This window comes from Gymnogyps californianus, chromosome 27, assembly GCF_018139145.2.
Source record: "Gymnogyps californianus isolate 813 chromosome 27, ASM1813914v2, whole genome shotgun sequence".
NCBI lineage: Eukaryota > Metazoa > Chordata > Aves > Accipitriformes > Cathartidae > Gymnogyps > Gymnogyps californianus.
This window is the reverse complement of record NC_059497.1, coordinates 53,613-77,780: the sequence shown is the minus strand read 5'-3', so window position 1 is coordinate 77,780 and position 24,168 is coordinate 53,613. Positions and strand designations below refer to the sequence as shown.

The window sequence follows — 24,168 nt, the reverse complement described above, 5'->3', positions numbered from 1 at the left end:
GTGATGAATACATGACAATTTTAGATTGTCTAACACAAGAAAAATAAGCTGTTGGTTTTTTTTTTTTTTTTTAAATAATGTATGCCTAGCAGGTTTCTGACTTAAAAATCTTTTTAAAGAGGCCTATTGTGTTTGAATTTAGCATATTTCCACTTTTCTGTGGGGTTTTTTTGGATTAATATTAGGTTCAAAGCAGATAATCAATTGTACACCTTACAAGATCATTTCCTGCCTGCTTAAAATCAAAACCAGAGGGAAGCTTTGATGATTAGGTGTGTACCTAGTTTCTGTGCACAATCTCAGAGTTTAAATATATGTCACCTGGAAATGAGCTTTTGCAAATTTGTTTTATTTCAAAGGTAGAGAGATGAACTTTAAATCTGGCCAACAATATTACATCAGTTTTTCTGTGGCATTGGAAATGTGTTATTTTCTTAGAAAGTATTTCCTTTCACTTTCAAGTGATGGCACGATCATGGGTCAAGTGCTGAAGACTGAATTCAAAAGACTTGAATTCTTTTAAAAATTTGAAACGTTGAACAAAGATAAGAAATTCTACAGTTCATTAAATAGTTTTCTAATTTTTTTGCTTTCAAGTAGAAAAGGAGTGGGAAAAAAGAGAAGGAAAGGGCCACATGCTTTTCTCTCTCAAAAGACACAGAGAAAAAAAAGTGGTCTTTAGAGCAGTCCTTCACAACCCTAGTCTGTTTCACAAAGGCAGTTTACAGTGCAGGAATGTGCATCTAGGGAGAGCTCATGGATCAAAGTCTCCCTAATGCATGTGATTCTGCATGCTTTGGCAAAGCCAGAAACTCACACTTTTGGCGTATATAAAGTGTCCTGGAAAGTGAGGCTGAGCAGTGAACCTTTGCACTCTTCTGTTTACAGCATGTGCCTGAGAAAATGATGAGAGGAAGGTTTGGCAAGAATGACTGGGGCAGGGAGGATTTGGATCTAGGCAGAACAAAAACATAGATGTTGAATATTTATAGCATTGATAAGAAACACCAATAACAAGGAGAGGAATGGAGAGGATTCTTGACATGGAAGATAAAAGCATGCCTAGTTTCTGTGGCTTGACATTTCTGTAAATAAAACATGAGCCACTACACAAATGCAATGCGTAACTGAGTACACAGTTCTTGGTTGCTGTGTAGACTTCAAACTGGGTTCAACAAAGAGCATCACCTGGTTTTAGTCTGTTTTAATACAGAAATGACACTTGTGAAATGACACTGTCTTGTGAACCCTTGACCCAATGACCCTTGAAATTGTTGAGTGTCGATCATACCTGGCAGAAGATTAGAGGTTTTAAAGCTAACAGGTTTCTGCATAAAGATAACATGTTAAAGATAATGTGTTTCTACAAGTTTGATGAAAATGCGGGACAGGTAGAGGTCCTGACCAAAATAAAAGCTGTGGTGTTAGAGGTCCATTTGATTAGAGAATTTATGTTAGGGCAGACGTGTACCTGTATGTCCTAAAAGTTATTCAAACCTCACAGGTGCTTGCAAATTTAGTAGACACCAGAAACTCTGACCACCACAGAGAACAAGGTTTCATTATTTCTGCTACTTATTGTACTGCTTGTTTTAATACGGTGAAGGGACTGAAGTAAAAATACGAACCCAGAGGAACAGAGAAGGGTAGATCCTGAGCTATTTAACATGTTTGTCTGTGACCTGCAGCAACAAATAATATTTGCAATTAATGTGAATATGAAAAGTATGACAAAGAAGAGGAAAAAACTTTTCATAGAGCATTATGGATTGCTTGGTAAACTAAGCATAAGCAAACAACACGTTATGAAACAGCCAGTATGTGGTAGGAATATAGAGGAATGTCATCCATAGATGAACAAAGAATACCAGCCTTATTTACGGGACTCTTTATAATGGGAATAAGTGAGTATAAAACAACTTTGAATGAATGTTAGATAATTGATTGAAAAATAACTGGCTCCATGCTGTACTCACAGTAAAAAGAGTTAAAACAGGATAAAGAGGCAATTTTCTCTCTGTACTTACTTAATTCTCTTGACACAGTTTGTGTACTTTTTCCTTCCAGGTAAGAAGTGCATTTAGTATGATCAGTTTTGCTGAGGGAAATGAATAAAATTGCTAACACTGTGATCAGAAGAAAGAATAATGAACTTGTTCCCCATTAAAGAGAACCCCTTTAACATACTGTCAATACATAAGAATGACCGTGCTGGACCAGGTGAAAGGCTTGCCTTGTTGATCCTGTCTCTGACAGAGGCAAATAGAAGATCCCTAAGCAAGTGTCTAAGAGCAAGATAAGCATATGGTGGTACTTTTCCAACCACTCTCCTATCCTTCTACAGTGTTTGGATGAACAGCTTTCTCTGCCAGAGGGGTTTTCTGTGTGTTTAAAATCTTCAGTGTATTTCCCTTCCAAGTACCTGTCTAGCTATTCCTTGAATCCATTTACATTTTTAGCAGCAAAATACCTTGTGACTAGGAGTTCTGCAGCTTAACTACATGGTGTGCAAACAACTGCTTTCTGTTGTTATTGAACCTGTCATCAGGTGGTTCCCTTTGATGCACTTAGCTTTTGTAGTGGAAGAGGCGCCAAGCATCTGAGCCTTCTGAATCTGCCCATGATTTTAAGCCCCTTTGGACTTCTACTGTTTTGCTTAAGTTCAAAAATATGGTAGTGCGGAGAGCTGAAGAGTTGGGCCCAGTCCCCAATACAGCAGCCAAATAGTGAGGAAACAATCTAGCCTGTGAAAGGGTACCTTTTTTATAGGTGATGGAAGCACTTAACCCAAACCCTTGGTCAAAGGCAATATATGATAAAAAGAGAAAATACCAAAGCTGATGACTGTGAACTGCAGCCAGCTGGAAAGGAGAAGCAAAAAAGAAACCCCTAAAACAAAACCAAAAACCCCAGACTGACTAATGTGAGAAAGATTGGGTGGCTTCTCATATGGAAAACCTTGTAGGTGTCAGAACAGTAATAAATACAGGCCATTATCACATGGACATCATCCTTCATCAGTGGAGTCAATTGAAGTCTTACCTAGGAGACTGAATGTCACCCATAATGCTGTTCCTTGGTTCTGAGTTCCTTAAAGAGCTGCTGTATGGCTGTACTCTGCTCATCCCCAGAATTCTGCATTGATCACATCTATCCAAGAAAATAATATTGCAGAAAGTTTGCTGCTTGTTATTGACTACCCAATCCTAGTCTTCTAGTAAATGGTTCATAGATCCTTCTTTGAGCAGGAAGCTGGACAGATAACCTCCTGAAGTCCCTTCCAATTTGATTTATTCTTTGATTCTACACTTATTCTCAATATTTGAAGGCCATCTTCCTCTCAGGGAACCATGTATAACTGACTTGCTTAATTTGTTCTGTATACTGTTTTTTTAACAAAATTTATTTATGTTTGTCACTTTGAAGTATTTTCCATGTTGAAAGTTCAACACAAAGCTTAGTCCTTTTCTAGATGTGTGAAGACAGTAGCAATAACTAAAAAAAAAAAGATGTAACTATGCATTTATTTTTCCTGCTGCTTAAGAATTCTTAGGAGATCAGAAACAAACAGAAAAGTATACAAATGTGACGTTTTTTGGTGATCAGCAATCTGAAGAAACTCGTCAAACATGATGCTGTAGGTGGTGTCCATAATTCTACTTGTGTTCATGAAGTGCTAGCACACAAAAAAAAGACAGGAAGCCATGCAAAACTTAAGATACCCTCTACGTTACTAATTTTGGATGCAGAATTTCCTGTTCTCTTACCTATACATAAGGAGCATATATCCATTGACCACAAAAGACTCTTAAGAGATTTTCTTAATTCAGACAGAAAGCTGTAACTTTTGCAATGCAAAGTGTTGCCACTGTCAGTGTGCAAGGTAGACAGTAGGGAGTACTCCCCTTATTCATGTGGGGCATGTGTGCAACATCATTATCTGGCAAGGCGTCTGGTAGAAAAAATGGAAGTGAAATAAGCCTATACTTGGATTACTGAAGTTATAACCTAGCAAACCTATGGAAGCTTGATATATTAGTACAAAACAGAATAAAGTCAATGGTTACTTGGGAATCCATTGCCGTTCTAGAGAATCCGAAAATCACTCAAATTTAATGCAATGAAGCTATACAAAGTAAAAGTGACAATCCCTATATCCACGTGCATATTTAGTTCAAAAGAATTAATGTGCTAATGTAATTCAGAACATTTAAATCCCTCTAAGATTACATGCATATGTATTTGTCTCATAGGTTTTGAGCACTTCACGCTCATAGTGTACTTGATTCCTTGAGATCTGTAAACAGCAGTAAAATTTGAATGGAGTATGAAACTCTACTAAATGTGAATTATTTGAAAGCATTTCTTTTGTTTGTTTCTAACTTACTGAAACCTTAGGAACAAATGGACACAAATTTAAACACAAAAGCAGCATGTACAGTTTGTTTCCTAGGGAACTCCAGAAATGCAAGCGGAAGCTGATATGGAATGCAATGTAAGTTAGCATACTTCTCTTAGCAAGTGCCCTATAGAACACATCATTTGTAGGTATCTCAGTTTTTAAATGCCCAATTTTCAGTTCCTGGTATCAAATTTCCAAAGCTGTTGCACTCCCAAACTCCGTATTGATTTTCAGATGCTTCAGAACCTGCTAAGTGGGTCCTAAATATGACACACAAATACAGTTTAACTGGAAATTAGTAGCTGCTTTTGAAAAAAATTGCCCTTTCTTTTGTAGGTCATCCTGCCCTGAAGCAAATTGTCCTATGAAGTCACAAATCTCTGAGCAGCAGCTGCCTGCAGACTGTGCAATGTAGCAGTCCATCAGTTGCAGTTAGAAAGTTTGCTTCATACATCTAAATAAGATGAAAAATTTGTACATTTTCGGAGATAGCTATTCTATGCCCCCTTGCCCATTATTAATGAGGGAAAATGCCATTGTTGAAAGGCTGCTGTGTAGAACTGTTAATTTTCAGTCTGAAATATGAAAGCACCAGAAAATTAAGGCTGTGGACAGCTGCAGTGACAAAAGACATCCATGCTTGCACAGCTTGACAGTTAATTCTTGCCTCCTGACCCACTGCAGCTGACATGCCCTGCTGACCCTCCCTAAAGGCCACAGTGTAATCATTTTCATGATTAGTGAAAGTACAGTTCGTACGTAGGGCTGAATTTATAGTTATGTTTGTCAGAATTGTGAGTTGTTCTTGAAATGTGTTAAGCAATGAATAGTTCAAATGAGCAATTTGTATGGCTGTGGTAATGCATGTGCCTTAAACACCTTGCTGGTCTGGGGCTGGTACATAGAGCGTCTCAAAAGGATCGTGAAATAATGAGCAGGAAATGATGCATTTCGGAAAATGCAGGCTGTGTCATTCACCACAGGGCAAATCTCTTTGTGAACAAACACAGGTCTTTTTTCATACCTGAGTCATCCAGCACATAAAGGCTTCAAAAAAAATAAAAGTTATGTTTCAAAATAGAAAAACGCATGTTCCGTGAGCCAGAGCTGTTAAACATATCATAATCAAAGTAATAAATAGCAATGAGGTGCTTGGCAAATTTCCATCACAAAAATTTCTGAAGAACTTTTTTTTTTTTTCTTTTTCAAGAGCCTGGATCTCATAAAGAACAAAATAAAGAAAATCAAAGTAAATCAGTGAACCAGACCACAAAAAAATCTGTTACCTTTATACCTGTACAATACAGAGGGAAAAATATGAAATGATTAAGAATAGGAAAAAATCAAAACAGTAATTTTTAGACTAGCAAAGCCATACTTAGCAGATGGAAAGTTGTCAAAGAAATTATCTACTTCCCAGTGGTATTTATACTGGGCTAATTTACTCATTGTAGGTCAGAACTGTCAAAAACAGTCTAATCTTTTATTAGTTTTCTGAGCAGTTAACAACTAACTGAGCTAAATCAATTTTTGTCGCATACTCTAACGCAGCAACATTTCTCACAAATATGGCAGTTCAAAATAAATGACCAACCCTGAGTGTAAGAAGCAGATTCATTTTATCGATTATTCATTCATTTCATTTTATTCCTGGAAGGAGCTTCATATTTGGATAACATAAATGGTCATTATGATTTTGTCAATAATATGTAAACCAAGGCCCAAAACAAAGTCAAACAAATTGTCTTACCTTCTGTTTGATATTTTCTGTCTTTGTGCTTGAATCTTTTTCCATTGAAATCAATGGGAGTTTTGATACGTAACAAGTCAATGGGAGCAGAATCTGATCTTTTATTAGCACATTGTTACGGACCCTATGGGAACAGGAAATTTGATTTTGGAGCCAGGAACATAAATTAGGGAAAGATTTTTTGGAATCAGTTCAGTGGTCTGTGTTCAATGTTCAGTTTTAGAAAATCCCTGAACAAAAGAAGTCTTGAACTACATCAAGTGGTCTGGTTACTGCAGGTATGATTTCTGACGGTGATCAGAGTTGTATTCAGAAAATATTTGTAGGGACTGTCAGACTGAGGGGAGACTGTGTTAGGGTTTGGGTTGCCAGGCCAGGCAGTTCCTCAGGATTTTTGCTATGTGTTGTCACCATCTCACAGGTTCTTGCAGGGAATACCACTATGAAATGTGGAAGCTATGTTCATGTGATAAAACTGATCCCAGCAATAGAGAATGTGAGTCTGATAGGTCTTGATTTGGGTCATCTGATAGTGTCAACTACTATGCCATAAAATCTCAAAGCATTGTTGTAAATGCGAGAGCCTAGGAAAAAAAGAAGAAAGGCTCTTCACTGGCAAATAAACATTGCCTCCAAGATAAGGAAAAGTCAGAGGTGTTTCATTCATTGAACAGTGGCACAGGAAAATCAAATGATGCTACAGAAGCCTGGCAGTCACGCCATCGAGCATGTTATTTCAAACTACCTCATGCAGTCATTTTCATTTTGGATTTAGATAGTATGCCAGAGAAGTCTTGTTCATGTATATATGTATGTAGGGCCTACATGCATACAGCAATTTTCATCTTAATAGCTGTATGCAGGCTCAAAATACTGAGCAGTGCTTTGCATATTTTCTCCTGCTGAACAGTAATGGTGTAATCTAAATGTCTTTCACATGAATATAGTCACACAGACAATTATGCCTGAAGGTAGTCAATTACTGTATCTTTCTGTCTCTCATTCTTCTAAACACATGAAAGCAACTGTGCAGTGTGGTGTACTTGGGTGTGCTTCATTTGGAGCTAATGCATTCAGAGACGTGCTGACTAGTGAATTGCTGTAGCCAACTCTGTATATCCGTGGTGACTTCCCAACTCTCTACCGATGCAGTCAGCATCTTATGTCTTCATTTGTGTATCCATTAAATTTGATTTCATCCCTTCTCCTGTGTCCACATAATTGTTTACAAGTAAGTGCCAGGTGTTAATATTCCAGTACATTGTAACTCATTTGCAAGTACTTAATAATCTGTGAGAAGCAAAATTTGTGGGCACAAAATCCCACTTTTATGCACAGGAAGTTCTCTGTAATTGTAGTGTTCCTTTTTGTGTGCTACAGGCTGAAAAACACATTTAATGCATCAACAGCAAGTCAGCTACACTTGGGGATAGGTTAGCAAAGTTGGGTTGACATCTCACGTCTCCGCCTTTCAACCTCAGAATATGCTGGCAGTCCTTGGTGTTCAGGTTTTACTGTTTGCATTGCCATTCTCTGGACTCTTGCATTTTGCAGGGTGATGCGGTTCTCTAAGTGAAAGGTATATTGTCAGTGTAATTAATGATGTAATATTTCCATGCTACTTTTTACTTAGATGTCTGTATAATATTTTTTGTGAAAGCAGTTAGAAAAGATTTGAGTTCAATAATGAGTTTCAAATAAAGTGTCAGCTCCACAAATAAACAGGTCACAAAGATATGAGATAAAATTCTGTTTCCCTATTTGCAGTATATTTTAGTGAATTTCACAAGATCAACCAGTTACATACTTTCATAGGCCTTTCTCCAGTATCTCAGTCTTAATCTGTTCAGACATTGATTTGCCTGAATAGCTGTAAATCTCAGCATTAATGGCTTTCTGTAGTAGAAACTTACATGAACACATGCCTACACCTAACTCTTGAACAAAAATATAAAGAATGCCATCTTTACCTATTCGTTTTGCTAGAATCGCCATTCTTTCATCAGCGAACTAGCAACCCATAGTAAATACCACAGTCACCTTTTTTCTTGCTAGGATAGGTCAAGTATTTGACAGGCTGTAACACTGAGGAGAAGGTTGGGGTGTCTGTACTAGAACAGAAGTTCATTCAGGTCAGTATTCTGTCTCCTGCAGTAGCTAATAATGTTTAGGGAGTGGTGTACAAATAGGGCAACCATATGGGGATCATCTCCTTGGTATACTCTCCCACTCAGCAGTCATTTTTGAATCACAGATTTCCTGAACCACAGGTAGTGTCTTTGCTTTTAGTATATCTGATTACTTACTGTTAACCCCTGCGAGCTACGATATCCTGTGGAAGGGAATTCCATAGCTCAATTATGCATGGAGAGAGGAACCACCTTCTTTTGTTTGCCTTGAACTTGCCACCTGCTATTTTTATTTCCCACTCCTCGATTTTTGAACTGGGAGACAAGACAACAGCCATTTCCTTTTAAACATCTTAAGGACAATTATGACTATAAATATCTTCATTATATCCCTCCTCAGCCATCTCTTTTCCAGACTTAGAAATCGTAATCTATGTAGTTTCTCTAAATATGGAAAATGTTCCAGGCCTTTCATCATTCTGCACCTTTTCTTGTTTTACTTTATTCTTTTTCTGAGATGTAAATGATGACCAGAACTACAAGCAATATTCAGGATGTGGGGACAGTATAGGTTTATATCGAGGGTCTGAGATTTTCTTTCCACCAAGTTACATAGCTTTAGTATTAGTGGAACCGGGCAGATAAGAGTGCACATAACTCACATTAATAGATACTACGATCTCTTGGCAACAGCAAAAATGATCTCGCTTGGCTTGGCCACTTAATTTTAGGTATAAATACACACACACGCGCAAATATTTAATGAATTCAGCAGAGCTGCACAAAGGGCATTGTGTCAGGAGAACAAGACACAGGCATCCCATAGAACGTCTGTCCCAGAGCGGGAGACACTTCTGTTGTAGAAGTGCTCTTAAATACATTGGCCTCTGTGACCGGGCTCAAGTCAAATTCAGCATAGGGAGAATTTCCTTCTTACTGTGAAAGAAATGCAGTTGTAGTAGCATTGTTACATGTGCCTTTCACTTTCTTTACCATGAGGCAAATTTCGTGGGAAGAGGTGTTATCTTAGATTTCTCTAAGTGTATTAGCTGATGTAATAAATGTTTTCGTTCATGGTCACTTTCTGAATAAGCCCTTAAAACTTCTTTTCATGAGAGGGCAGTTGCCAGCAGAGGTCACCATTGCTGCAGCCGGTTTGAAAGGAGTTGAATTTCACTAGCTTTTATTGGACTGAGATTTGAAGGATAGACAAATATTTCTAAACCCACCAACCCAGAATTGACTTTTGGTGTTAGAATATTGAATCTTTTGGAATGAAAGCATTAATTTGATTAACCCTTTATTTTTTATCAGTAGAGTTTGTTCTTAAAATACAAACTAAAAAAATGGCAGAATTATGTTAACTTCTTAAAATTACCAGTATTTTTTCCACATGCCTTTAATTTAATTCAATTAATGCTAATTAATATGTATTCAATATTCTGTTAGTCCTAAAAGCATTTCGTAAAGAAACAGAAAACCAATTAATAGAATTTGCGTTTAAGGGAACATTTTTATATGGCCAAAGCCATGGAGCAGTAGGGGAATTTATGGGACTTATTCTATTGATTGAAATAATCTACTTTTTAAATGTGTCCTATCTGACCCTTGTTCTAGGTGTCCTGTTAAAGAAAGACATTTTACACTTGAAAATGCTAATCTGGGTACGTATTTTAGGTATTTTTCTAACCTGATTTTTTACATTAACATTTTACGGTGATTGCATAGACTGCCTAGTTATTCTATGTAACAATTGTTTACTTAGCATGTGGGTTAGAATGATCCTTTGTGCTCATTGTCATTCTCCACTGAACTTAAATGAAGACATCTGAAAAGATAATTTAAGCTTTTGATTGAGAAAATGGACACTACTTAGCTAAGAGGAGGAGAAAGAGAAAGCCAGTTACTGTCTTTACTACCTTATTGTGAGACTGACAGATCCCTTTAGGGTGAGTGGCTGGGGTTGATCAAGATGTGAAATCACTATTGCTCTACTGCACAGATTCATCAGGAGGGCTCCTCTCAAGACTTTGCTGAGATTTGTTAGAAAATGATTCATATATATAATTATTAATATACTTAAAGGCCAAATCTTTCTTATCATACTGATGTGAACACTCCAGTTTATTTGGTTCTTCATTCCATCACTGTAATCTCTTTGTGAAAGTGCAGAAAATACTGTAACTTTCTGAGTTTGAGACAAATATCTGAAATGGTAGTTGTCAGGGTTATTTTAAAAATCCTGTTTTCCATAATACCTGAAGCAGCTCAGAAGTGCAAAGAGTATGAACGTACACGCAAGTTAGCTTCCTCTCTATCTTTTTGCAGATAATTGTGACGTTTTATTTTGTCTTAGCAAAAAAGTGCCCAAAAGACTTCATTGTGATACTCTAATGCATGAAAACACCCATAAATTATCTGTCTTAACAGTTACAATGCAACTTCGAAGTTGTGACAACTTGGAAAAACCAGCCTGACAAGCACGCTCACTTTCGCTGTTTTTCTAAAACTTCTTGAGCATATAAGGAGAATTTAAAGTGACGAAAGCAACTGAAGCACAAACACTTTTGTTCTCAGCACACAAATTCCTTCTGTCTCCCTAACTGGAGCCCCCATTTTTGTCTCTGACTAGTGTATCAGCTAAAACAGTGTTATCACCCAGTATAAATCAATAAACATTGTCAGTTTCATCCTGTCACTAACAAGCAGGCAGCAGGGAGTTTGTAAGCTTTTCCAAGTGGACATCCTAGAGGATACACAGTCTCTAGTGAACTACTGCTCTGCCTATAGCTAAAAGGTTTCTCCCTTGGGCCAGTCATGCTTTGATTTACCAGAATTCCTATTTATTTATATTAGTAAAGAAAGAAAGTAGTTCTTATCTAGAGTAGAATTATCACAGAAAAAAAAAAAAAAGGAAAGTGTTAAGTAAGCCTTAATATTCAGAACAAAGACAGTAAAGAAATTTCATATAGGTGTAACTGCTGTATGATGCAAATAAAACTTAAGTTCTCATATACCTGGATAAAAAGAAGGAGAAGAATACTTACGTTTCTCTAAGATTAAGCTGTTCTTACTAAAGATGTTTTTCAAGCTTTAAGCTTAAACACAAATGCTTTATGAATGCCTTCCAGATGTGCGTGCAGTTTAACCTGCCATTAGTAGATGCAATTTTCAGTTTCACTAGACCACGCTTTTCTTGCAAATGCTATTTTTAAGCAGCGAGCACTCCATATTTCAAAGACATCTGATCTGTTCCTCCTCGAGAGAGCAAAAATCACTGTACAGCAAAAACACATTGGCTAATTTTGAAGATACCAAACTTCCACAACTGGTGCAACAGCTGCATTACTTGCTTTGTGAAAACTGACTGTTGTGGGGTCACTCACCTCAGAGCAGTATCACTGGACGCTGGGGTACAGGGAATCCGGAAGGTTGTCCAAGCTGTTTTGTCGTCTGTAGCACCCCGGTCCGTGGACACTTTCCCAAGCCAGAAGAGCCATTCACATTCCCTCTGCCTTTGCAGCCTCATTCACTGCTCTCAGGGCTCAGCTAGCTGCACTGACTCACAGAAATTAAGCTCCCTCTGGGTCCTAGTGCTGTAAACGTGTGGGAGCTGCACGGACTCGTAGGAATTCAGCCTTTGGCTTGGTGCCTAGTCCATGCAGTGATGCACAGATGTGCAGTGAAAGTTTCAAAGCGTGCACTGGTTGTATGACTATGCATACATAATACTGAGAAAAACCTCCAACTTCCTGGTTCCACTGTCAAGAACTGAAACCCTGTTTAAGGGATGTTTTGTCTTCAGCCTTTCTACTTTGCATCTTAATCCTTGCACTCAATTTAAAGATGAGAGCTCACAGAAAGAAACTCCGAGCTCCCTGATAAATGGGTCCTTTTGAAAATCATCTCTAGAGCCCTTTACTCATGTCACGACAAACCTATAGGAACACTAATAGTTAACTGGTGAAGCAGTGGACTGGGTTCCCTGCAAAAATTGTGCAGTCCCGATTATCAGCTGTCTTTAACAGGGGTCAGCCAAACACTGATCGTAAGACTAGCAAAGAAATATTTGACCCTGACTTGCAGCAGAGGAAGAGATTATATAAGAACCCTTCCAGCAGTAATATTCTGTGTTTAACATGCTTACCTTAAGCAACAAAGAGATATGGAAATGTTTTCCGTTACGCTTGTGGAGGAGGATTAAGTACTTTACAGGGAAACAACAGTGTGTTTTAAGTACTGATAAATATAGGAAAGAAATGCAAAAGTGAAACACTTCATAAGATACCAAAAAAAAAGCAAGTTGGCTAAAAACTCCACTCTAAAAAAAGTTGGCTAACTATGGAGAGAATTATGAAGCAGCCCCTTAGAATTCCATAGTTCTCATTCTGGCATAGTGTAACCTTTGTGATTACACAGATAAAAGGAAAAAATTTAAATCGCCCTCCATTGAAAAGCAGACCACTGCATTTTATCTATGTGGAAATAATCAAACATTTTTTTATTCCATCCAGAAGAGGGCAGCTGTCGGGAGAGACTTGTCCTTAAAATCCTTTGAGGAAGGGAAAGATGTGTGGAAGGTACTACGGAAAGGCATAGAGCAAGAAGGCAAAGTAGCTTTGAGATAATAATGTTTCTTATTTGCCACGTGGATATGCTGCTTTCTGAACCTGAAGCAAGCATATCTTCATATTTCGTTAAAACTAGTAGACAAACCTTAAATTTCTTTCCCACAGTGCCAAAGATAACAGTGGCTTCAGTGCTAGACTGTTTCTTGGAGGTGGTGTGCATTTAAAATTGCCTGAAATATCCTTAAGGAAATTGCAGCACAAAACGCTTGATGCAAGTGCTAAAATTACCTTCTGGATTTGCCAGGATTGTGCAGATTGCTTTGTTTTTCTAAAAGAAAAATGCTTTCCACATATGATAGCAGTCACAGGCCAAAGTGTGACATCTTCATTTACACAACCAGCCTTCAGAGTTTCTGAAAGTTTTGCCTGTAAAACTTGACCTCGGGATTTGGCCTTAGCTTCATATTTCATTGCAGAAATGCCAGGCTATTCTTGTGTTGAGCATTTGTCTCGCTTCATTAGAATATCCTCAGATTAGGACTTTGTGCTGGAAAATTTGAAAGCGCATTATAGCCCATTGTGACTGTAGCAAACAGCATCAAAACAGAGATATAAAAAGATATGCTTTTTTTCCCCTTTACTTAAAAGTTAGTGCACAGTTGTATTTAGCATCTCTACAATTGATTTCTTGGCAAGAGCTGCCTGTTTTTTCTTAAAACTGTGGTCACAAAAGCTTGTTTGGACACAGTAATCAATAATATACTGTGTTTGTACTTAATCTGTATCACGCACACTTATTTCTGTCTTGAAGAAATCCTCCTCTTGTACCTTATTCTTGCATCTCTTGAGTTTACACCAGCAGGCTGATATAAGCAACTAAGCAAGACAGCTGTGACAATCCCTGGGAAAAAGCACTAGCTTGTATTCTCTTTTCTTATGTTCCCATGTAACCCAAACAAACACTGTTTCTAGTTTTTGGAGTAGGTGTGGCCCTACAGGCACACTAGCAATGCACGAAAGAATGCCTAATCCCAGGTGGACTGCTGAGTCTGAGTGGCTGAAAGCATTGCACTGAGGTCATGTATCTTTCTCTTTTAGCAGTGGTCTGAACCACAGATTTAAAGAGAAAAGTCTTACTATGTGCATGGTTGCTTAACTTTTATCCTCCATGAGCTGAGGATTTCCTTGCTTTGGCAGGTCACTGCATACACGGTGAGGGACTGGTAATGTTAGGCTGAGTAAGGAAAAGATGTGCTCTGGAATCAGAGAAGCAGCTGCATAAAGAGAAGTTCTGTGAGCACAGAAGTAATGAATCCTGGTTCTCTACAGATTTGCATCCAGTTATTTCTCTGCCTCTACTACAGTAATTTCAAGTCTCCTGTGATCTCTTGTACTCCCTTCCTTAAACAATATCTCCAGTTCCCCCTAAGAGCATCAGTCCAGTGTGTGCCTGAGTACTGCCATGTAGTGTACTAACACATTTTGTTTCAGGAAAACAAAAGTGCTCAGGCCAAAATGAAGAGCAGCGCTGTTGAGAGTGATGACTAGTAAAACGTTTTGTGCTCCCCTGACTGTAGAGCTGTCTGTTCTCATGGCTAGGCTGAGTTCAGCGTTGCCCTAAGCCCCACAACAGCAACTGTGGATCGTCACAGCCTCTTCCTTCCACATCAGCACTTCTGTCCAAGAAAGCTGGAGGGTGGAGGAGGCACAATGTATGAAAAAAGTGCCTTATGCTTACGTGGTATGTTTAGGATTGTAAGAGGGCTTGAGGACTGTAGGTGGATTCTTCCTGGAGTCAGTGTCTTTTGTGCTGCTGAAAGTCTCAGGGAGGGCGTTTGAGAAGAAGTGGCTGGGCTTTTCTGTTTAGAAGCAACACCCTTCGAGGAAAAAAGCTGCCCAAAATGATGAAGATCCTCATTTATTTCTGAAATCTCTGTGGGTTTGGAGGTAACATAGGTGAGTACAGCTGCTGTTCCTAAAATCTTGGCACTTTAGAGGGCTGTCGGGTCGCTGAGAAAGGGCCCCACAGACCGTCAAACAGTTTTCGGAGATCCCGTAAAAGTGTAGGGGGATAGGATGAGGTTAACAAGTTTTATTTTCTTCAGAGACACTTATTTACATGTGTGTGTGCAAACAGTTACATTCAATACTTCCTTGTAATAGTAAGTCTCTACATGAAAAAAGATGTATCAAAAATAACCCACTTCCCCTAGCTGTCCTGGAGGTGCTTTGATGTGAATGCAGGAAAAGTTTTAAGCATCTCAAATGAGGCATTCAAAGTGTAAGACAGTGTCTGTTTTACCTAAAAGAATATTAATCATTTCCAGTTTTAAAAATTTCCAGAAAGTAGAACATAGTTATCTTGCGTAAACTTGTCTGAGAGCTCTCTTCCTAAGGCTAAATTGAATGTAAAGAGATATTAAACTTTTCCCTTAATACTCAGCTGGAAGAAGCTTACCCATGTTTGGCTGAGTAGAAGTTAATCAAGAGGTTGGAAGGAATGATCACAATGCAAATTCTCTTCTTGTGTTAGTTACAAAAAATGAAAAAGTTGATACAGGAATTAGGTGGCCTATTTTGTCTTTGTTAGTTTGTGTAGCATTACTTTATAGTATTATGTGTATGGTAGAATTTACTAGAAAAAAGTAGAAGCTCACTTATTGGTCATGAATAAATAGGTCAGACAAACAAGTTCATTACTGATTTACTGTAGGACTCAGTCTCCTGTATATATTTTCTTAACTGTTTCTGCCACATGGCTTCACAGTTGAGTCGATAACACATACAGAATGTAGCTTGGGTGCATCGGAAAATTGATCTGTACATGATGCATTTCCAATACACTGCAATGCAAACCAAGCAGTGATTAGAAATGTTCATTTATGGTGAATTATGGAAGTGATTTGCACTAATCTTTTTTTTCTCTTTTGGTTAGTTATGTAGCGCACAGTAGAAAGACACCATTTTACTGTAAATGAAAACATCTCAAAAGCCTGAGCTTACTAAAAGCAAAATGTCTGTTGATTCTTCAAGTGCTGTTACAGACAGAGAATATTCTAATGGCAGTGACGTATAGACAGAGCAGAGCCATGAGAAAGACTTTACGTTACTCTTCAGACTCAGCAGAGATTTTGCCTGATAGTTGTTTGGAAAGATATAGTAACTACAGATATTTCTGGAATACACAAGGCCTGCACTTCTGTTGGAATACCTTTTTTATTAACACTCAGCTATCGGTTGGCAGTGAGCGTCAAACAAGAGCGTATATGCTATTTAAAGTATTAAAGGAACTATGGATTTTGAAAATCAGCACTCATGTTTATTCCATGCTCTTCTGTGAGAGGATAAAAAGTTTTAAGATATTCCGCTTAGTAGCTGCAAAGTTTTTTCCCAGGACGTAGCTTTTTGCACTTGGCTGAACCAGACCTGGTTTGAAGTCTGAATTCTCCTTGGAAACCATAAAGAGTTTGTCAGTCAGAGTTCACTAGTTGTGGACTTTTGTATGAGGTCTCTCTCTGTGGACAAAAGCTCCTTTGATGCAGTTTTATAAGAAGCACACATGGTCTGGTGTACCTTTCATATTTATCACCGTGACAGGAGCATTTCAAGAGCTGGTAAAATGCATGCTTCCCCTGTTTTGGGGTTGAGTTTTTTTTGACTGGTTATATGGTACTAACGCTGTGCTAGCATTATTAATCTTTCTAAGATCCACAGAGTCCGACAGCAGTATCTTTTTTGGGGGGGTATTAGCACTGTCAGTGAAGCTCATAGCTGGTTAAAGACTCACTCGCTCAATGTCAGCATGAAATGAGACCATTCTTCAGGAGGTCTGGACATGCTACCTGTTGCTGGATAGCAAGGCTGTCATCTGCAGGTTCCCTGAGAAACTGTGGCTTCCAGCATTGCTCCTCTGCTTGCTGCAAAGGATTTGGGACCAGAGAGGAGTGTGGACTCTGGCACAGAATGACTCCTCCTTGCTCTGATCTATGAAACGGGCCTCGTGTTTTCTCTTCTTGCTCTCTACTGCTCTTCTACCATGCTCTAATAGAAACTGTCTCCTTGTCAAAGTTTGGCTTCATCACGTGTGCATAGTGCGTGCTGAGATAATGAGACTAATTTGCCAGTATGGCCATACTTTGCTCATGACCTTTGGGGGTTGGCAGCCACTTAAGAGATTTTATATCCACAGGGGATGAGTATTATAATCTGATCCTTTTTGCCATGTTAGTGGGCAAATGACATATGATCATATCAGAATTTTTCCTTCTTTCAGGCTTGCAGTACTGAATCTTCATATACAGGCACAGGTGCATTGAATACGATGTGTATCAGAGTCTGACCTACAGGCAATGCCCACAAGGCAGCATGTTGTACTTGTTCTTAAGGGAGGCTTCAGTGGCCCTGAATAGCAAGCGGCTTCAGAACATCACAGGAGCTATGAGCGCTGTGCCAAAGATTCTCCCACAGAAGTATCTTCTTTTTTCAGTGTGCCCTAAAATATTTCAGGGTGCCCATTGACCTTCTATCATAAAGTAGACCACAAGAGGAGAACTCGGTGCTATCAGGGAAGGTTGCCTCGTTGCTTAAATCTTGTGGAGGAGGTGGGACAAACACTTTGGCATTTCAGTTGCTGGTATATGAATTTTTTTCAAGTGTAAAATTTGGCTTTTCATTAAATATGTTTTCCTGCTCTTAGGTCTGAACATGGTCATAAGAGGTGCAGCTTGCCTGGCCCACCTCTTTTTCTATAAACACGCTGCCCAAAACTTCTTTCTCAGGGGCACCAGTTTTGGTGAAAGTTTTTAAGAGAATATTTGTGCCGCAACAGAGGAGACTGAAGTACTAACTAGCAAAATTTCGCCAAGCTATGGAGTTGAGGTAAAAAAAGTAATTTGGTAAATTTAGCAATTAGTCTGTGATAACAGGTATTACGTGGTGTCCTGGTTTTGGCTGGGACAGAGTTAACTCTCTTCTTAGTAGCTGGTACAGTGCTGTGTTTTGGATGTAGTGTGAGAATGATGTTGATAACACTCTGATGTTTTAGTTGTTGCTAAGTAGCACTTATCCTAAGTTAAGGACTTTTCAGTTTCCCCTGCTCTGCCAGCAAGCAGGTGTGCAAGAAGCTGGGAGGGAGCAGAGCCGGGGCAGCTGACCCGAACTAGCCAAAGGGGTATTCCATACCATGGAACGTCATGCCCAGTATATAAACGAGGGGGAGTTGGCCGGGAGGCGCAGATCGTGGCTCTGGCATTGGTCAGCGGGTGGTGAGCAATTGCATTGTGCATCACTGGGGTTGTTCCCCCCCCCCCTTTTTTTTTGTTATATTCCTTTTCATTACTAGTAGTAGTAGTAGTATATTTCATTATTATTATTGTTAATTTTATATTTTACTTTAGTTATTAAACTGTTCTTATCTCAACCCACGAGTTCTGCCTTCTTTCCCGATTCTCCTCCCCATCCCACCGGGAGCAGGGGGAGGGGGATGGGGAGCGAGGGAGCGGCTGTGTGGTGCTTGGCTTCTGACTGTGGTTAAACCACGACACGTGGTTGATTTAAAGTTCATCTAGGATTTGTCCAGGCTCTGGTACCAGAACAGGCTTTACAATATCAGCGAATTTCTTCAAACACTTACGCCCTGTAAAAGTTTTCAAGCTACCTGTGCTTTACCATAAATCAATTACCATGCTAGAGGCCATACTTTGGGGAGAACCACAGATTGCCTCCCAGTCATTCAAGATTTAATTTCCTTAAGTTGAATTCAGTCTTTGAAAAAGAATCCCATCTGCAGGATTCTCCCTGATCAGTGCTGCTCTGTGTTTCTAAGGAGGAGCACACTCAGGAGTTGCTGTAAAACATGGTTCTCTGTTCCTAGCCCTGTTGCATGGCAGTGATTAAAAACAGCACTGTTATTCACTCCTTATATATCAATGCCTGAAAGCGTTAGCTTCGTTAGTCTGTATTCTGTGGTAAATGTACTGGTTTTGGTGGTTAGGGTTTTTTTTTTTTTTCATTAAAGCTTTAGGAATAGAAAAGAGTGTTTAATGACTACAGCAGGATTAGATTAATAAAAAATGCACTTTGTCCCCAGAAGTAGCAGCAGGAGTTAAGATTTACTTAGTCATTGAAGTAGGGACATTGAAAGCACACCCCTACCCTAATTCCATGTATATCTGGGTGAACCTGTTGGCCGTGAACTTGTCTGGTTCTTTTTTCAGCCTGCAGGCACTATTTGCTTCCACAACCTTTTGCAGCAACAATATCCAGAAGTTCTCTACCATCTCTTTAAATTACTTTCTTGTACGTGTCCTGAACTGATCTCACATAAGTTTCAATGAGTGTCCACAAGTTTCAGTAATGTCAGGCTTCTTAAACAGCAGTTCCATATTCACCTTATCCACCAATTTCATCATTTTGTAAACCTTCATCATGTCCTGCCCTACCTTCTTCCTCCCCAATCCAAGGAGCCACAGTCTTTCTAGTCTCTCCTCACAAGGCAGCTGTTTCATCATTTTAATCTCTTTACATGCCCTTCTATGAACCTTTTCTAACTCCACTATGCCCTTCTTGAGACTAGAACTGCACATAGGCTCAGCATGTGGATGCGGAGAGGTGCCCCAAGGTTTGTGTAGGTGATTTCTGAGGCATACGTATTTTCTGAGTTGTCTGACATTTGCAAGCAGTGGTGACATCTCATAAAACCATTTTTATGTCCACAGTAGTCAAGCCATCTGTTGCACTAAATGTTCGTAAAAAAACCAAGGAACCCCTTCACCCATGTGAAGAAAGCATTTTGATGTTCTGCAAGAGTGTATTTGAGCTCATTAGTGTTGTGTTATGCAAGTCCTTACAAGCTAATCACTACAGCTGCTGTTCTGTCATTTATTCTTGTCACAGGGCAATTTTATTTTCAAAATGTTATTTTAATTAAAAAGGAAAATGTGCTCAAAGAGACTGCCACTTTCTGGGGACACATAGGCTTGCATAACCTGATTGAGAGAAACTGTCCAAACCTAGAGACCAGATTCACAACAATGAGGTGTAAAACGTCTCTTTTCTGCAGTGGCTTTTATTCACTGAAAAGAGCAGTGCTATCACTTTGTCAGACTGATTCCTAGTTTTTCTGTTGGTTGAAATTCTGCAGATATTGACAAGGTCTTTCTACTTTCACAGTAGTAAGAGCAGACCTTGACTGCAGTTTTCCTTCAGGCTTGTGAATTATGTCTCAGACTGGACACCAATCCACGCCGCTGAACACCACTCCACATTGCTAAGGTCTCTTTTGGAAGAAGCCCATTTTTTTAAGGCAGTTGTCACTAATAATTTTTTAAACTGCCTTTCTCTTACTAGGTATCAGAATATGAATATTATCTTAAAGCATGAGGGTTATCCCCTGCATTTATAAGTATTCTCTCACTACGTGTATCTGTACACACACAAAGGAAAAATTTCAGTGTCTAGCTATGACTGACCCTAGCTTCTGCAATCAGCTGTAGTCCCTTCAGTACTATCCGGGGGAGGTACAAAGGATGTAGTAGGAAGTCCTGCTATGAAATTAGGAACATAGGCTTAACATCAAACTCGGAGTGAGATGCATTTGACTATTGAGGGTGGGACATTTTAAAATAGCTTAAAGAATGTGCTCAGTTGGAGGGATCCTGCCCTGACACCAGAATACTCAAAGGATGGACTTGCTCTTCACCATCTCTGTGTCCAGTATCTTCTTGTCTTTAGTGACAAATCTTAAAGAGGCTTTGGGGGAAGGCTGAAAAGAAGTGCACATGATTGCATTTAAAGCAATGCTCTAGAAGTATTTCATATCATACTTGTCTTCCAGGACCTGAGCTCTGTATTGTGTAACAACAATAGAACTGGTGAAAGTGTAAAAAGCTAGGACTCCCTGCCAATGTTACAACTTGTCTTTACTACTAAAAAAGGCAGTAAACTGGGAGGGTATATCAAAGAGTGAATTGCTCTGCACTTGCCCTGTTTCTTGCACTTGTTTTCTGCACATCTTCTGGACACTGTTGGAGACAGAACTCCAGGCCAGAACTACCTTTGGACTGAGCCAGTGTGGGAGTGCTTATGTATATTAAGTTGTTCTGCAGTAAAAGGCATAGTTCTGTGTGTGAGAAGTATTCTATGTTGAAAACTGAATGAAGGCACAGCTTTTCAGTTTTGCTATGAGAAAAACTAGTCATGGAGTCAGCCTCTGGTAGGACTGTTAACACTCATGCACCGGGTTTTTCTTTCAATAATACAGACATTGTCTCGTCTTCACCGTGGTTTTCACCTCTGTATTGCTGGGTAAATCTTCTCAGAGTCTGCAAAATTAAAATCCCTCAGCCTTTATCAGCAGTGAAGTGAAGCTCTCAACTGACTCACTTTTATGTGTCCTGGACTTTCTTGCCTTGTGCACTAATGTGGGACCACAAGTATTAACGGGGAGGTGGGGGAGACTGAGGAATACAACGCTTTAAGGAGAAATAGTGAAACAACTGTAGTAGAGATGTAGGACGCTGCAGAGGATGAGGTGAAGTAGTGGTGAGAGGCCAGGTGAGATGGGGAGAGAGGCACTCAGGAGAAGCAGAAGGCCACTGGTAACTGTGAGTCTGTGTTGGCACAGGAAGAAATTGAAAACATGCATGTGCTTAATTATATTTTTGTATACTGCACAGATCTACATAAATAATAATATTTTCAGCGGGCTGACGGGAAGAGGGAGAATCTTGGGGAAAAAAAACCGGGGTTTTTTTGCCAAATCAAGGTAGTGGATCAAGCCTTGAGAACGGGAACAGCTATGCTTTTCAGGGACACTTTCACACACACCCCCTCCCAGCGGTACCATGAAGAGGCTCTGTGGCATTGTCAGTAGACTTGCAATACTATAAAGTCAAAGTACATCTGTGAAAGTCAACCATACAAATCAAAATGCAGGTTTAAGACATGTAGCTGTAGCATTAGTTGAAAATGCTCTCTGCATGCACAGGAGGAATCCAAACCAATTTGGGTTTGAAGAAAGCAGGGTTTACTCCAGGACACAATGTGCAGTGTTTGCAGATCATTGGACAGCTCAGTCTAGTACAGATCATGCCTTTTTATGGGGACATTCCAGCTCCAAAGAAAGCAAATTCTTCTGAAACACATTGTCTTAGTTAAACTTTTAATATGTTTTGATATTGCTAGCAGCAGCTTTATATAATGTGGTCATGTAGTGCTCAGCAAACAAAAACTTACTCTGTGTGCTATCGAAGAATTGGAGACTATGGATGAAGTGGATGTATTACCACTAAGAGATTTGCACAGTATTTTATACCTGGAATCAATGGGTTAATTACCTTGCTAGCACTGCCTCCGGTCTGGTGAAGTACGGAGTGTTTCAATGAGAATGTTGTTCTGGAAGCAGTGGGAGAATGCACGTGTTTTGGCTAGCTCATCTTGAGTCTGGGTTATGAAACTCATGTGGGCCCTCTTTGGATGGCAGGAAGAACCCCACTTAGACCAGATGATCCCCAAACAAGAGACAGTTATTGGTTCTAACCTGGATATCGATCTTATTCCTCATTTCCTTAATGCAATGCACATGTCATATCCTCTTTCCAAACATGAAGAAGATAAGACTAGAGCAGTCATTGCCATAAAAAGGAGTTTTCACTGTCCGTCCTATGATTGCTGTTTAGAAAAATGTGCAGATAATCAGTATTGCGAAGGCTCTTGCCTCATTTTGTCTTCATTCTTGTAATCTGAAAGACCATGCAGTGTAGTCAGTGACTAGACATGGACGTGTAGCTGCCTTGTGGGTAACATCATGCCTGGCTTCTGCATGAATATCCAAGATCTGTAGTGTTAAAGGCTTGGCGCTGCATGAGTTCCTGCCATTCTGCTATGTGTCTTGGCACCATTTTTCTTGCTATGCTGTGATTCTTTTGAAATGCCGAACCGTGTTATGTCTTAAAACTATTCTTCATTATGCAAGAAGGGAGAGTTGATATTTTGGGTTTTCCTCTTCTTACTGTTCTCCTCAGGACATGCAAGTACAATTTTACGTTGTATTTGTCATTCCATAAGCCTTTCCAAAATTTCTATCATTCCAAATGCAAGCCATCAGATGGGTAAAGTAATTCTGCTTGGAAATTAACCTAGGAATTGTAAGTGTTACTATATTAAGAGCAGAACTCAAACTTATAAATCTCACATAATACATATGCTTAATGTTTTCCTATAAAGAACTAAGGAGTTCTGGAGGTCCAGAGTAACTTACAGGATATTCAGCATGCCTCCCTTATTCTTCAGCTCTAATCTTGATCTTATGCATGCAGCTCTTTAGTGGGCCCTAAGTCATTGTACAACCTTGTGGTCAGTGTGAAAAGTTGTGTGCGCGCCTTTTTTTTTTCTTTCATCGTGTATTTTCTGTTTGCATATGGCCTATCAGTTCCTTAGCCACTTGAACTTTTGAAAAGTATACAGCACTGTTCACACACTGTCCTTTTGGAATGGAACCATGCTTTTGTGACAGCTCTGCTAAAGAGGAAAGGGCATTAGTTACCTGCAGTTTGCATGGGACGCTGGAGAATAGGGAGATACCGAGTTGGAGCTTATCATCTTGGTTGTTAGTAAATCATCAAACAAGTCATCATCCATGTTTGTAAATCTTAACTCCTAGATTCTTAAAGGCATTCTCCAGGTAAAGCAGAAAGAAAGAGTGATGCAGGACCATGTTCTCAAGGTGGTGGAAAACACTATTACTTGACTGAAGCTCAACTTCAGCACAGGGAAGGCAGGGCATGTGAAGACTCTGCCCAGTGCTGGAGTGCAAGTGAACTGTTCATCTCTACTTTTAAATGTCTCCCTTTCTTTTAGAATTATGTTTAACGTTATAATGCCTTTAGATGTTCAGCATTTAAATTATTAGCATTTACATAGTGCATTGATGAGAGACTGCAAACCAAGTTCTAGCATGACTGGCAAAGAAAGTATTTATGTAAGAGGTGACTGACAGCAACTTGTCCCACTCTGCTAAGTTTCTTCTGTGACATCTGTGTCAAAAGTGAGTTCTTCAAAACCTCCAGCTCCCTTAATTTTTTAACCTGCTTGCTGGGAACAAGAACATTTTTCTTTCCCAGCATTCTCCTTTTCACATTGCCCTCATTGCAAGGAAGAGCTGAGTGAAAAGGAGAAAAACCCAAACCAGAACAAAAAAAAGCCCAACACAACCTTCATTCCAGAGTCAAATTTGCAATGAGAATCTTTGAGTCTATTTTTGTCCAATTCCATTTGGACAAAATTCAAGAATTTGATTTTCCCCATTGCTTTACTTTG

The 24,168-nt window shown here is 39.3% G+C and overlaps 1 protein-coding gene across 2 annotated transcripts in view; it reads right to left on the bottom strand.

Annotated features, from left to right (window-relative positions):
• The window catches only part of NGF (nerve growth factor), a 34,926-nt gene extending 23,163 nt beyond the window's left edge, over nt 1-11,763 (bottom strand). The window contains exon 1 of one of the 2 annotated variants that reach the window (XM_050911480.1): nt 11,668-11,763. The gene's annotated coding sequence lies outside the window, so the exon portion shown is untranslated. The remainder of the gene's footprint in view (nt 1-11,667) is intronic. The other variant, XM_050911481.1, reaches the window with a different exon arrangement.
• Between the last annotated feature and the right edge of the window lie 12,405 nt (nt 11,764-24,168).